This window comes from Panthera onca, chromosome C2 (genome assembly GCF_046562875.1).
Source record: "Panthera onca isolate mPanOnc1 chromosome C2, mPanOnc1 haplotype 2, whole genome shotgun sequence".
Taxonomy (NCBI): domain Eukaryota; kingdom Metazoa; phylum Chordata; class Mammalia; order Carnivora; family Felidae; genus Panthera; species Panthera onca.
The window spans coordinates 54868980-54883010 of record NC_138347.1 but is presented as its reverse complement, the minus strand read 5'-3'; positions in this window follow the sequence as shown (position 1 = coordinate 54883010).

The window sequence follows — 14031 nt, the reverse complement described above, 5'->3', positions numbered from 1 at the left end:
TCTCACTTTCTCTCTGCTCTTCCCCCACTTGCTCTCTGTCTATATCTTTCTCTCTCTCTCAAAAGAAATAAACATTTTTTAAAAATTAGACATTCTAGGTGCCTGGGTGGCTCTGTCAGTTAAGTGTCCAACTTTGGCTCAGATCATGATCTCACGGTCTGTGAGTTTGAGCCCTGCATCAGGCTCTGTGCTGGAGCCTGTTTCAGATTCTGTGTCTCCCTCTCTCTCTCTCTCTGCCCCTCCCCCACTCAAACTCTGTTTTTCTCTCTCTCAAAAACAAACGTTAAAAAAAATTTTTTTTAAATTAAGCATTCATCTCTTTCCCCTTTGAAATTGTGAATTCTCAGGAATCCTAGCTCATAAGTTTGTTTATCTCCCACAGGGCCCAGCTTAGTGGTGTGTACAAGGTAGGGGTTTAATAAATGTTTAAAGGCTTGAAATGAAAGTATGTTCTTCCTAGTCTGAGTAAATCTTTGGTAGGAATTTCTCCATAAATAGCCATAATGAAGAGTTTTTCAGCTCAAGTCATTTGCAGGATTGCTTTGGCCTTGATGAATTTTCTTTGATAGAAAAAAAAAAAAGTAACCTAAATGCTCTTTCCTATGATAAGAGTCATAATTTCAAGAGACAGAGCTGTTCATAGGCAAACATTTTGAATTCTGTACTATGTTCGGAGCCAATTAGAAGCAATTGGATTTATGAATTTTTTATTTTCCTGATTGATTTTCTATTTAGTTTCTTCTGAATAACTACTTAAAAATCTTTCCATAACATTCACCCTTTTTGCTGATTTCTAGCTCTAGAGAACCAACCTTTCAGCAATTATACAAGCCCTTCACACAGGGGTTTTTTGGGAGTTTTCTGGGGTTTTTTTGGGCTTCCACTTCTTTTAAAGTAGTTTATTGAAATCTTCTCCAGATAAAAACCTTGAAATCATTAAGCAGATCACTGTTCAGAACCATGTTAATTCTTCTATTTTTCTCCTTAAAGGAGATGACTAGTGGACAGCTTGGAATAGCAATGAGGTATGGTATTTATCTGTAATACCTCTCTCATGATGAATAACTAAATTATCCAAAATCTTATTACTCGGAACATTTCAATCGTGGTAGAATAAGGTCTCTGATTTGGATCCTGGTTAATTTGGAAATGGCCTCCTTCCCTGGGGACATTCAGAGCTTCTGAGGCCAGCTGGTGATGGGGCCTGAATGTGAACACTGCAAAGCTAGGAATGTGAGCAAGAGCTTTTTAATTCCTGGTTAAAAATAGCCTGTGAGGTCTGGGGCTTTGCCCACCTTCGTTTTCTCCAGGGATTTCAGCTCATGTCCCAAAGATCCTCCCCTGGCCCTAAACACTGCCACAACTGTGCTAAATGGCTCAGGTGTCTACAGAGAATTGGACTTGGTCAACATTTAGAGCTATTAATCTAACAAGGGCTCAGACTCTGGGAATCCCTTCTGGCTACAACCTCCCCGGGCCTGGTCTTGGCTCCCAGAAGCCCTGTGTGTTCTGAAACCTTATCAAACCATCCACTATTACTTTCTTACTCATAGAAGAAGAGCAGGAGGGTCCTAGTGCTGGCTGGGCCCTTAGGGAGCATCCTGCTCAGGGATTTGAGCTTAGGAACTCTGTCATCAAATAAAATCACATATGGATGCCCCCATAAGAAAGAACAGACAAGGGGCACCTGGGTGGCTCAGTCAGTTAAGTGTCTGGGTGACTCTTGATTTCAGCTCAGGTCATGATCTCAGAATTCATGAGTCTGAGCCTCAAGTTGGGCTCTGCACTAACAGCTTGGAGCCTGCTTGGGATTCTCTCCCTCCCTCTCTTTGTCCCTCCCCTGCTTGTGCTCTCTCCCTCTCCCTCTGTCTCTCAAAATAAATAAATAAAAACATTTTAAGAAAGAAAGAAAGAGGGAGAGGGAGAGAAAGGAAGAAAGAAAAAAAGAAGAAAGAAAGAAAGAAAGAAAGAAAGAAAGAAAGAAAAGAAAAGAAAAAAGAAAGAAGAGGAAACAGGTAAGAACAGAGCTGCTCTGACCAAAGCATGAGTGTAGACCCCAACCACTCATCATGTCCTAGGTTCTGGTTTTATAGATTACACAGTAGAGGCCTAAACATATGGGATTTTGCATAAATTCAGTTAGTGGTCTTCAGCTTTTATTCCTATTGGTAATGCAGAGCCTTGGCCCCCAGCCAAATCCCCATTCACCAGCACCTCTTCCCTCATATTCTTGGAAGCCTCCAGAGAGTTTCTTTCAATGATCATGACTGATATCATTCAGCTCCCTACATGTGCCTGTTGTGTTGTATGCAGTCTGTTCCCCTCTCCTCCTGCCCTTGTTGCCCCCTTGGGCTCTAGGCAATGTGCTCCTAAATCCCACAGGCCTTGTTACTGCCTCTGCTGGGCACTTCTGCCAGCCTGGGCAAGCCCTGCTCAGCTTCGGTGAGTACCCTTGCTAGGGCAGTGGAGATGGGGAGACCCTGAGGTTGACTTCTGCCTTTATGCATTCCATTCTGTTAAAAGGCAAAGCTAATCTCTTAAAGAATAATTCAGGAAAATAGCATTTTGTATTTGCTCACAGAGTGATTTGAATATTGAGTCAGTAGAAGGCTGGGATGAGGACCCATCTCATTTATTGAGAACTAAGGTGTTGGTTCTGGGTCTGGCTTATAGGCTGGATTCTTCCAAGATGAGTTCCCACCTTCAGGCTCTTCGGTTTCTCAGGCAAATCATTTCCCCTGGCGGTTCACTAGATTCATTAACTTGTAGCAGTGGGTAAGGCATAAGCCGGGCCATCTTCACTGGCCCCATCTCTGGATTCCTCCCTCCTAACTCCTGCCCCGAAAACACACTGTGGAAACAAAATTTGTAAGGAACTTAGTTTAAATTTAATTGATCTTTAACAAAATGAGAGATCAGGGTATTTTGAGAGGTTTCTAGGTGAAAATTATATTTATCGTGGGTATGAATCAATGAGAACTGACCTGAACAATTAATTTTAAAATTTTGATCAAGCAAACCAATTGTTGTGCAGGATCTAAAAAAAGCACACAGATATACCTAATAACGAGGAAATGTGAGAAATACACACACACACACACACACACACACACACTCTTCCCTAAACCAGAAAGGAAAAGGAGGGAATTTTTCCATTCCTGTTATCTCCCCTTAGGGCTGGTTTAAGGCTTTGGTCCTTGTGAAATAATAAGAAATATCTATATATACTAGTCTTTGCCCCCAGTTCCTGACCAGGGCTCCTGAAACCCTTAGAAATCCCTAAATAATAAGAGCACGAGAATCATCTCTTGTTCTAGTGAGGTGACTTTGGGTGGGCTCCTGGCTGGGGGCTGGTCACTAGAAAGATCAAGGTAATGACTGGAAACTCGGAATTTTCAGCCCCTTCCCTCCGTTCTTCAAAAGGGGGAGAGGGCTGGAAATGGAATAAATAACTGATCATGTCTCTGTAACGAAGCCTCAAAAAATTCCCAGCAGTGTGGGGTTCAGAGGGCTTCCAAGTGGGTAAGCACATCTATATGCCAGGAGGGTGATGCACTTCAATTCCCAGGGACAGAAGTTCTGCACTCCAGAAGCTCCCAGGCCTTACCCTATGTATCTCTTCTTGTGGCCATTCATCCGTATCTTTTTTCATATCCTTTGATAAACTGGTAAACATAAGTAAGTGTTTCTTGAGTTCTGTGAGCTGTTCTAGCAAAGTGTTGAATCCAAAGGGGAGGAGGTCATGGGAACCTCCAGTTTGTAGCCAAGTTGGACAGAAGTTGTGGTTAACCTAGGGACCCACAACTTGTGAGAGGCATATCAGGTGGGGAGAGGGGACAGTGTTATGGAACTGAGCGCTTAACCCTGGGGGATCGGACCCTATCTTCAGGTAGAATTGAGTTAAACTGTAGAACACCCAGCTGGTGTCGCAGAATTGCCTGGTGGTGGGGGGAAAGCCCACACAACTGGAGTCAGAAGCATTGTCAGTGTGGTAGTGGTGTCAGAGTAATGAAGAAACAAAAGAGGAGGATTGGAGGTTTTCCCTACACATTACCCAAAGTGTGGTCCACAGACCAGCTTCATGGACATCATCAGGAGCTTGTTAAAAACGCAGAATCTCAGAGCCCACTCCAGAGCTGCTGAACCAGAACCGGCATGTTAATAATGCGGGAGATCCGTACACACTTTAAAGTTGTGGAGCACTGCTCTGGATGATATCATCCACTTGCACATGTAGAAACTATGCCTCAGATCCTCTCAGAGTCCACATGTGGATGGGGTACAAGAGGGACAAAGTCCTGGGACCTTGGAGAGGAACAGGAGAAAAGGGGAGGGAGAGGGAAGCTGGGAAAGTTTGAGGGAGAAACAAACTTCATTCTTCTCCCTTTTGCCAAAGATTGGCTCTGGGCACCAGCCTTCAGAGTTGAAGCCAAGAGACACATCATCTAACTATCCAATTTCAAATAGGAACTGTGGGTTTTATCCAACTCCAGAGTGAGGCTGATATCAGGGACACTGGCCCAGCAGACCAGGACCCCCGCTTCCCGATTCCTGGCTGATCACAGCCCTGGAAGTGCGGTTTAGAAACTGACAACTGGCCTTTGAAAGAATACGTCATATTCACTGTTGTTTCCCCTTGAATGGAATCAATGCTCTGCCTCAAGATTTATTTCCAGCCTGACAACAATGTTCAAGACACATAGGTGGGGGGAGAAAATCCTAACTTTAGTAGGCAACGATGACACAGCCCAAGATTCTTTCTGTTTAAACCTCCTTGTGCTAAGGCAGTTAGATAAATGCAGAAGAGAAGCAGGTAAGTACCTGGCTTTGCAAAATAACACTATCTCATTTGCAGAAGATGGGTGAAGGTCAGTAAATAGCACGTTTGAAAACAAGCCATATCTCTGGGCTCTTCCATTCCTAGGCATTCTGTCCTAATGACGAATTTCTCACTGGGAAAGCAGGAGATACTGGCATCATGGGAATGGGGGCAAACCAGCACAGGCATGGCTCTGTTGTGTCTTCTCTGGGTCCTACTTTGTCCAGCGATGAGATTGGTCAGGGATGAAAGTCCACCCGCATACGCACCCTGTGTTCACACCCTTCTCTGGGTAAATACCACTGCTCTGTATCCTTTTCTTTTCCACTCAGAGAATCTGTCTTGATGACCCAAGAAATCCAGGGCTTGCAGCCAGAAGCCGTGCTGTGGACACAGGGCTTCCTCTTGGGCAAACAGCCGCACATGACAACACAGAATTAGAAGTAGAGCCAGGGCAATGCGTCTCACTCACCACTCTCAGAGCTCTGAGGACAGGCTGCTATTAATCACCCCAGCCACATCTATCAGGCTTTTCTCATTTGGCCACGGTTCATAGTCACAGATGCACAGCGAAGGTCTTCTGTTAAATCAAATCCAACAGTTCTATGATAAGGATGACACAGGTGAATGGGGGCAAGAATGTATGTACAATCTTAGCTATGTGTCCACACTACTAAAAAAGGAGAGAAAGGAAATGTCTGTTGACTACCAACCAAATGCCAGATTATTAATTTCTCTCTGTCTTTCTCTGTCTCTATGGATATGTGTGGGTGTGCTTGCATGCGTGTGTATGTGTGTGTGTGTGTGTGTGTGTGTGTGTGTGTGTGTGTGTGTATAAAATCTTATTAAGCTTCACCATGGCCCTGCATGAAAGTCAGTATTAACCCTGTTTTCAGATGAGGATATTGAGGCTCAGAGAAGTTAAGAAATATATCCAAGGTTACACAGTTATTAGTAAAGAAGTTAGTATAGAAACTCAGGTTTAGGAGACTGGCAGAAATAATCAGAATAGAGAGGAAGATGAATAGTAGGGAACTGAGTCAGAGGGCATGGAGAAGGTGAAAAGAGAAAGAAGGAAAAAGAAGGGGGAGGGGAAGAATAAGAGGAAAAGGCCAGGAGCAGAAAGCAAACTACTTTTATAACCACAGTTCCTACCCTGGGGTCCCACTTACAGGCCACTTTGCCACTTATAGGCTGGTGGCTTGGTGCAAATCACATAACCACAGTCTCTTAATCTGTAAAGTGAGGGCAGTAACATCCAGCCACCTGCTTCACTGGCTTGTTGTCAGGATCAAATAAGAATCTCTGTGCAAAGTTCTGCAAAATTAGAAGTGCTGTACAAATGGAAGCTCTTCAAATGGTGTTTAAAGGATGTATGAGAATCAAGAGACCAGGTCCTTGGTATAAAGTGAAGGAGACTATCTACCAAATGGTTAACAGAGCAAGGAACCCCTACTTCAGCTTGGGAGCCAAGCTGTGAGAACTTGCAAGTCTTATTTCACATGGAATCAACCCCACATAGGGAGAGGTGAGCCAACTGACTCCAGTCCTTTGCTCCAGGTGGAGATAGCAGAGAACCAAGCCTGTTGATCATCTTTCCACTGAAGTTTCAGAGAGTGGAGACCGCCCGTCTCCCAAATACTGTGTGAGAATGAAGGGTGATCACCTCCTTTCTTCCTGGGCCAGTACAGTATCACCAAGTCATCCAATGCCTGTGTTTTATGCTTTTATTAATGACATCCTGGGAAAACAGTGAGAAGTGAAAATGTAGTGAATGTTGGGGGGTGGGGCAGGGCAAGACGTGGAGATCTGGAAGGAAGGAAACAGAAAATTTGGATGTTAATCCCATTTACGTGACACAATTCCAAAATTGAAGAATACTGAAGAAGTTTTTACTGAAATAAAGTCCAGGAAAAAGAAACCAGAGAGGAATAAATTAGTTGGAGAAATCTTTTTTCTGTTTTTTATAGGGCAGAGTACCAGAAAGGAGGAGACTAATTTGAGTAGTTTCTCTGAGGTGAGAACCATGGAGGAATTTTTGACAATGGAGCTAAAGGCAGTGTTGTTTGGCCTGAACTGGAAACAAGGCCTGAGTCTGTGAACTTTGCTCAACCAAAGAAGACCAAAAGCTGTAATTGTCAATATCCACCTGTTTAGTGTGTGTGTCAGGATTTGTGATTTTTTTGGTGGTGCTGGCTGAAAGGTATTAGAAGGAAGATGCTACGGAATGAAGGAGAAAAGCCCGTGTCTAAAGATATGCTCCTGGGAAAAGATAGCAGAAAATATCTCTTTGCTTTTCTTTCCTCCCTTGGGAGGGATACAGTGGACTGAATGGTGTCCTCAAACATATGGCCACATCCCAATCCCTGGAACATACGCATATTACCTTGTTCGGGGAGAAGAGTCTTCGTGGACATGACTAAATTAAGGATCTTGAGATGAGGAGATCAACCTGGACTGTCTGGGGGGCCCTAACTGCCATCACAAGTAGTCTTAGAAGAGTGAGGCCAAAGGAGATTAAATAGACACACAGAAGAGAAGTCGATTTGAAGATGGTGATAGAGACTGGAGTCACATGACTTTAAGCAAAGGAATGCCTGGAGCCACCATATCTGGAAAAGGCAAGGAAGGATCTTCCCCTAGAGCCTCTGGAGGGAGAGTGGCCTTGCTGCCACCTTGATTTCAGACTTGGGCCTCCAGAACTGTGAGAAAATCCATTTCCACTAAGTCACCAAATCTGTGGTAATTTATTACAGCAGCCATTGGAAATGAATGCAGGTTGAATAGGAAAAAGTTACCCAGCAGCAGAAACAACTTCAAGTCTTTTGACGTCCCTCTTAGGTGCAGGACTAGGATGATTTGCCAGAACCAGGAGGCAGCGGTATCGACCAGCACACTGTGCAGATCCTGGTGGGGAGTTGCAGTGGGGAGGAGACCTTATCACGAATGGTCTCCTCAGAAGTGCTTGCTGACACAGGACCCATGGAGAGAGCCGAAGGCCACATTCCTGGGGATAGGAATAGACACATAAAATAGGACATGTATCTCCAGAGTCTCATCAAATCCCCAGCAAGACTGGGAGGTGGAAATGGAAGCTCCAAGAGTTCACTATAAGAGGAACCACTGAGACCTGGGTTTGAATCCCAGCTTCCCCACACATTGGCTGTGTAACCTGTCCCCCACCCCCACTGCAGGTTCTTCATCTGTAGAATGGAAGGGACAAAACCTACCTCACAGGCTTGTTAATGTGAGGTCTCAGGCACTTCACAAAGCCTTTGGCTTCCTGAAAGGGCTTGGCAAATGTTCATTGCTATCATTGCCCAAGATCTAGGTAAGAGCTGTGGGGCAGGTCCATCTGACCTGGGAGACGTGATCTTTCTGGAGCCTGAGGCTGTCTCGTCATGCAGGGCTCAGCCTGTCCCTGTGAAAGCACTAAGTTCACAAAACACCAGGTCTGCGCCAGGTCTTGCCTGCTGTTCTCAGGAACTACCTTTCTATGCTCCCCAAATCATAAGGGCCAGAAACCTGTGAACGGTATTTCTCAGACTCCCCTGCCATCTTGGTTCCAGTTTAGATTCCACCCATAGGAGGCCCTCACACGAGAGTGGGTGGCAGGTAGAGGAAATTTTTTTTTTCTTTTTTTGGCTCCAGCATGCATGGCAACAATCTAAGAGCAGTGGTAGAGGCAGTTCCGGCAGCAGAGGGATCCTGCAGGGCAGCAGCTGATGCAGGCAGTAAGGGTGAGAGATCTGTGGGCCCAGAGGCCACGGGGCTGGAGGGATGGCTGCGGTGCTGGGTCTCTGAAGCACATGGCTCCTCCCACCCTCATTTTCACTTCTGCTCTCCCAACCACTTGGAAACTTTCCTCCCTGTATGAAATCCCTTTTTACTCGAAATACCTACCATGACTTCCATTTTCCTGACTGAATGTGTCACCAGAACATCAGTCTTCTGCAGGGACACAGGGGCCAAAGCATGGAGATGTTACGGCCCCCAGAAGGCTTCCTCTCCCAGGAAGTGCCACCTAACATTTTCAGTTAGAGCTAAGTCTTAAAATGAAAATATACCAGAGGGAGCTATCATTTTGGCTTGAATACCTTCGGGGATCATTGTTTGTATTAGAATCTGTCATTAGAGAAAGTTTGGTAAATGAGGATGAGGGAGAGGAGTGCAAATAGCACCAACACAGAGAGAGGAAGCTGGGTGAAAGATGGAAAAAAGAGAAAATCCTTCAAAATGAGGAAAAAGCACCACTGATGAAAAGTACAGTTTTGCCCTGGTAGCCTTGATTACTTCATTTTTTAAATTGTGGCAAAATATACTTAAAATAGGATCTACCACCTTAGCCATTTTTAAGCGCACAGTGACATTAAATACATTCACATTGTTATAACAAACATTACCACCAGCCGTCTCTAGAATTTTACATCTTACCAAACAGAAACTCTATACCATCGTACAATGATTCTCCATTTCCCCTCTCTCAGGGCCTGGCTCCCACTGTTCTACTTTCTGTCTGCATGGATTTTACTACCCTAGGAACCTCATACAAGTTGAATCATATAATATTTGCTTTTTCGTGTCTGGCTTTGCCATGTAACACAGTGTCTCCTAGGGTTCATCCATGTAGTAGCATGTTTCAGAATTTGGTTCCTTGTTAAGGCTGAATATATTCCATTGTATGTATGGACCACATTCTGTTTATCTACTCATTTGCCAATGGACATTTGGGTTGACTCCACCTTTGGTGATTTCAAATAATGCTGCTATGAACATTGAGGTACAGATGTCTGTTCAATCCCTGTTTCCAATTCTTTTGAGTAGAAATTTCTACCTCAAAGTAGACTTGTCGGATCACATGGTTATTCTAGTTTTAATTTTTTGAAGACCGCCATACTGTTTTCCACAGCACCTGCAGCATTTTACATTCCCACCAGTAATGCACCAAGTTTCCAACCTCTCTACATCCTTGCCAACATATTATTTTCTGTATTTTTTTAAAAAAATAATAGCTATCCTATTGGGTGTGAAGTGGTATCTCATTGTGCTTTTGATTTGCATTTCCCTAATGATTAGTGATGTTGAACATCTGTTTGTGTGCTTATTAGCCATTTGTATATCTTCTTTGAAAAATGTAACTTGACTTTTTACAGGAATTAAAAGGAGAATAAAGAGATTTAAGTATGCAGAAAGAAAAAAATGTGTACCCCTCTCCCCATATGAGCTTCAGAGACTACGAAAACCAATTTTTAAAAGAATGTGTGAGATCACATTCCTTACATATACTGAGTGCAAATGAATGCAGATGGGACTTTTCTGCCTAGTCAAATAAACTTAATCAGAAAGCAGATTCCAATATAAATTCAAGCAAGTTGTGAAACAAAATGCATAAAAGCATGTCAATTTCTATTGAGGGATGCATAAAACCCTATAAAAATAAAATTCCCCTTGTCATTCAAATTATGATTTATATGTGTCTGGTCTTCAGACAATAAGAAGTTGCATTTTAGGCTCGTGGACAAGGGAGGAGGGGCAGATGTGAAGGGAACAGCAAATCAGTGAAAAGAATAAAAAGAAATGCTTCCTGGCCTCTCTTTTTCACATCACACTTGATGCCCCCACAAGTGATACTCAGAACTGTGCAGGAGAGAATGTTCTCTGGGCGCAGTGAGGAGGAGGATCGCCCGCTCCTGCTTGCTGAGGGCATTTGTCTGGGATGGGCGCGTGGGAGACAGTCTGTCTTCAAATCTAGACACAAGAGAGATCTTATTTTCTTTCATAATTCCTTTTCCCCCCTTCTTTTTATTTTTACGCTAAAGTGTGTGCATATTGTTCAAGCATCTGGGACGTGATTCACCATTACTCTCTATAGCTTTTATTAAGCTTTGTGCCATTCACAAAAGAATAACAATGAAATTAATTAATGGCCAAGTTTATTTGAATCTATATTGCATCAAGTTTCTATCTCAATGTTCTTGGCCAAATAAAGAAAAAAAGATGCACTAGTGCTAACAGCTAACAGAGTAGCTGATACTTAGCAGATGCTTGACATGTATGAATGAATGACTACTTGGAAATTTGAACCCCGGTCATTTCTTCCCTGAGTTGTTATAATTACTTCCTAATTGCTCTCCTTGCATGACACTTAACTGGTGCCCACCAGATCATGTAACTAGGAGTCATCTTTACCTCTCCTGGCTCACGCTTCACTAGCCATCCACAGATAGGAGCTGTTATATTGCCTTCAGACTAAATCTACAACATCCAAACTAAATCCACCCCTCTCCAAACTCTCTGCCACTGACTCTGATCGACTGTAGCTGGCTTTTTTAATAGCCCTCTTTCCCAACAAACTCTCTTCATTTTAGTACATTTCATTTAGTACAAAATTCCAACACAGCGATCTTCCTTCCTAAATCAAATGACATCAGGATACCATTTCTAGAAACATACGTCACAGCAATTACAAGCCTATGTAACAGAAAGAGTAGGCATGGATATGTGAAAAGTATATGAAGAGTGATGTTCATTGATCATAACTTGTAATATCAAAAATTGCAAACAAACCAAACCTCAATCTATCTAGGAATAAAAGAAACTGTCTCACAAATGGAATACTATGACAAAGAAGTAGGTCAACCTGTGTGATCTGGCATAGGAAGGTGTCTCCAACAGGGATGTCTTCAAAAGAAAAGTTGCAGACAGACAGACAGTAGAATATAGACAGATGGAGCATTTTGTATAGAGTGTAAACATGAATTGTGTAGGAAAGAGTTAACAAAGCAGGCCTGACAGTAATCCTCTGAAAGTTCTGTTTAGCAGGTTGGACTTTGGCTGGTATCTGGACACTTAGAATTCAGGAGAGTTCTGCTATTCCCAAATGAGCGAAGTGGCTCACTTGTGCCTAAACTGCTTGTACAACCAATGTGGTTGCACACGAACTCTTGCTTTCCTTCCGGGAGTCAGAAATTTTGGTATGTATCAGTTAGAGGCTACCTGTGTGACTAGCCCCATAAAAACCCCAGACACGGAGTCTTTAAAGAGCTTCCCCTGCAGACAACATTTCATATGTGCCATTGTAATTCACTGCTGGCAGAATTAAGCATGTCTTGGGTGAGTGCACTGGGAGAGACCCTGGGAAGCTTGTGCCTGGCTTCTCTGAGTTTGTCTTTTACACCCGCTCCCTTTGTTGATCTTGCTGCAAGTCTTTTCACTGTAAATAGATCTTGTGAACATGATTATATGCTAAGTCCCGTGAGTCCTCCTGGAAAACCATAGAACTTGGGGGTGGTCTTGGGGGCCCCCAACACACAAACACATAACTATTGATATATGCATAGGAAAAAGTCTGGAACCATTGAAGATTTTTCATTTTAAGTGGAGGGTTGAAATTGTCATTTTACCTTTACTATATAATATTTTCAATGCAATGGGAATACAACTGAGTTTTAATTCTGTGTATGTGTGTCTTCAGTGATTGGCCAGGTTGTAATGATCACTTACATGTGTGTCACCGCATCATGATGAGTCCTTTGGGGCTGGGGTCCTGTCTCCATTTTTGAAACATCTCCCATGACTAGCAGTGGGCAAACCACATGGTGCATACTGAATTTGAAAGAAAAGCAAACAGAAGGACATGGAGATGATGTAGAGAGAACCTGAAAAGCATATTTTCATGTAGAATCTCCTTTCAAGTTTCAGATTTTCAGTACCTTTGATTTCCCAGCTTACTTCAAGCCTCCCCAATTTTTATCCCTATTTGGAAGAGATATGGAAAAGCCAAAAATAAAGAAAAAAGAAGAGGTGACATATAATTGGATGAGAATAGAAAAATAACTACAATTTAAATTTCTTCTCCCCAGAGGCAAGCAGCTAGCCCTTTCATTTAACATAGTTTATCCAAAAGAGGACAGTACGACTTTTTTCTCAAAGAAATCCCTGCAGCAACATGACTGCTATATCAGAGAAGGACATCATATGTGCAGTAGTTAGGATGTAAAACAAATGTAGAAACCTTTTACATTTTCTTCCTTTTGAAGGCTTTGTTTCATAAGAATGATTAAATACCTGAGTAACCGTAGGGTACCACTTCGTGAAGATGAGCGAAATCAAGTGTTTGTTCATTGCCTTGGGCTATACTAATACAGAAGTGTTTTCTGGGTGTTTTGTTTGTTAGTTTGTTTGTCTTGTTTTGTTTTTGATTTCACCTGATACATAAGAGTAAACCATAATAGATTCAAATTCTGGCACTGACTATTGAAGACTTGTCATAGCGTAGATTTCAAGGGGACATAAATAATTAAAGAAACATACAGCAATATGTGACTACTGAGTAAAAGGCGGGCTGGGTCCAATATACTTTGTTTTGAGTTTTAAACTGTCTCTACTTGGAGTCTATAATTCAAGCTGGCACTGAATCAGTATTTTCTAAGTTTTCTCTTGCTTTTTTTTTTTTTTTTTTTGAGAGAGAGAGAGAGAGAGAGTGGGGGAGGAGCAGAGGGAGAGAAAGAGAATCTAAAGCAGCCCAACACGGGGCTCCACACAGGGCTCGATCATGAGGTAATGACCTGAGCCAAAATCAAGAGTCTGACACTTAACCAACTGAACCATCCAGGCGCCCCTTCCTACTTAGTCATAGATATGCCATGTATTATATAGACAGTCACAAACTGAGAAGGCACAGAAATGCATACTTCACATATGTGTATGAATATTTTATCTCCATGTTAGAGCCAACCTGTGAAAATGAGTATATTGGAGCGGTCAGGCTGGCCTTATCCAGGATCTGAGAATAATTTAGAGGCACCGAAACTATAATTTAAAAACCATTAAATTCCTCCCTGAGCTACTGCTACTATGGGCTTCCAGCCATAGCCTTGAAAAGGTTTTTTTCCTGGTGAAAGATCAGAGCCTGTTTTACATGCTGACGCTTTGTAAAAATGTGAATCCATCTACTCTGGTTATAGAAAGTCAGAGTTCACTTGACATTTTCATTACTAATAGTCATTTTTCAAACGAAACTCACACTTCAGTGGATTCTCAGTGGTCATAAATGGTTGTCAGAACTTGTCCAGGGTTCATCTAGATATTCCTTTGAGATATACTTATTAACAAGTAGACAGATTTCTTCCATGTGCCATAATATATAGCCCACATGTGGTCAAATACAAAATAGTGCGTATGTGTGTGTAATTGTCTCATAGCTCGATGAC